The sequence below is a fragment of the Epinephelus moara genome, chromosome 13, assembly GCF_006386435.1.
Source record: "Epinephelus moara isolate mb chromosome 13, YSFRI_EMoa_1.0, whole genome shotgun sequence".
In the NCBI taxonomy this organism is placed as follows: Eukaryota; Metazoa; Chordata; class Actinopteri; order Perciformes; family Serranidae; genus Epinephelus; species Epinephelus moara.
In genome coordinates, this window is record NC_065518.1 from 36,477,385 (window position 1) to 36,479,496 (window position 2,112).

Below are 2,112 nucleotides of genomic sequence, written 5' to 3' on the forward strand. Positions count from 1 at the left end.
GTCTGCTGTAAAGCAAAGTATCTGGGACACATAATAACTGATTGTCTGCTGGATGATGATGATGACATGTATAGACAGCGCGGTGTGCTGTATGCACAGGCTAACATGCTTGCTAGGAGATTTCACTGGTGCTCTGACTTTGTCAAATTCACACTTTTTAGATCATTTTGTACATCATTGTATACTGCCCCCTTGTGGGTGAAGTTTAGGAAAGAGAGCCATCACAAATTATGGGTTGCGTACGATGACTGTTTTAGGATTCTCATGAACAAGCCCAGGTGGAGTAGTGCCAGTGAACTATTCTGCACGGCCAGAACTCACACATTTGAGGCTCTCCTTTCTGCACGGCCAGAACTCACACATTTGAGGCTCTCCTGAGGAACCTGATGTACAAATTTATATGCTGTTTAAATGGGTCAATGAATTGTGTAATCCAGGTGCTGACTAACCCCAAGCTGAGCTCTGTTAGAACTGTTTCCCAGTTTTGGATTTATTGGCATCAGTGCCTTGTGTAATGAGTTTTTCTTTTTTATGTCCCTGTGTGTTTTTAAATGTAGTATGTGCTTTTTATGGACCCTGAGTCTGCTCAATAAACTTGAATTGAATTGAATTGTAACGTCCCTCAATAACCACACGCCGAGACGTTAGCCGGTTTAGAGGGTGATTTATTTCTGATTGTCACACAGGCCACTGTGGGCCGTAGCCACGCCAAAACAACTAAAGCCTAACAGAAAAGTTCACTATCCACATGAGTGCCGCCATCTTGTCTTCAGAGGAGAGAAACACACACCTACCCGCTCGCTGCAGCGTCTCACTCACGAGACGCGTTCACAGACACTCAGGAAATCCAGCACTTTAACGATTTCACTAACACTCGGAAATATCAGTACTTCAACTTAACAGTACAGAATCTGGGCTAAATCTCTCTTATTTATAACACACATAACAGTAATGTGGCCCAGTATATCACGGCGAATCCCGTTCGGGCGGAGATGGCTCGTGCACAAGCCGGGCCAGAGAGGGACGGAGAGACGGAAGAGCCCGCTGCGCCAACACCACCCACTGCGCTGTCCACAATGTGTGACCTGTTCGGGGAGACATACAGGATGTATTTTTTTGTAAAAAATACAATAAAATAAAAAATAATAATAAGAATAATAAATAAAAATGAATAATAAGAATAGTAGAGTTCTCTACTCTAATTTAGTGCCCCTAGTTATCTGGATTGCCTCTGATAGAATCCCATTTGAATAGACATATGCCACAGGAGACTTATATACAGTTTTGATCATTTTTATTATTTCGTTTGGGAAGTTATATGCAGCTAGAACCTCATACAGGTAGCTCCACTCTAAACGGTCAAATGCTTTTTCAGCATCTACCGCCATCAGTGTCACATCAAGTTTTTACTTTTTAGCAAATTGCGTTAGAGATATACAGGTTCTAACATTGGTTTTTAAATGTCTATCTTGAATAAATCCTGTTTGGTTAAAATTAATGATTGATGGAAGTATTTCAGTTATTCTGTTATTTAAAACTTTTGTAATTATTTTATTATCACAATTTATTAGACTTATTGGTCTGAAATCAGAGGGTTTATTGCACTCTTTACCTGGTTTAGGAATTACATTAATAATAGTCTTATACATTGAAGGTGGCAGGATTTAATTTATAGTGGCTTGTTTTATAACATCAAAAGAAGAGAAAATTAATTTGGGGCCAGAATGAATAGAATAGAATTCGGTTGGTAACCCATCCATACCTGGAGCCTTGCCTTTTGGGAAACTGTCAATTGCCTTTTTGATTTCCATCAGGGAAATATCTTTGGCCAACGTAGCTTTATGTTGCTCTGATAACTTTTTGATGTCAACTGATTTTAAGAAATTCTTTTGTTCATCTATTTGACATTCAATTTCAGTAGAATATAGTTTTTCATAAAAGGAAGCAAATTCTTGGTTAATAAGTTTGTTGTCTCTAACCACAGTTACCGTAAAACTCGTAATATAAGTCGCACTGGCATATAAGTCGCAGTCTATTTTTTAAGGTCTCAAACAGGGAAAACAAGGTTTTATATTACTATTTGTTAATAAAAACGTTATACAAGTTATTCCT

At 38.5% G+C, this 2,112-nt stretch overlaps 1 long non-coding RNA gene across 1 annotated transcript in view; it reads right to left on the minus strand.

Annotated features, from left to right (window-relative positions):
* Window positions 1-648: 648 nt before the first annotated feature.
* LOC126399965 (uncharacterized) overlaps window positions 649-2,112 on the minus strand; it is a 25,495-nt gene continuing 24,031 nt past the window's right edge. The window contains exon 3 of the long non-coding RNA XR_007570939.1: window positions 649-1,085. This is a non-coding gene — a long non-coding RNA (uncharacterized LOC126399965). The remainder of the gene's footprint in view (window positions 1,086-2,112) is intronic.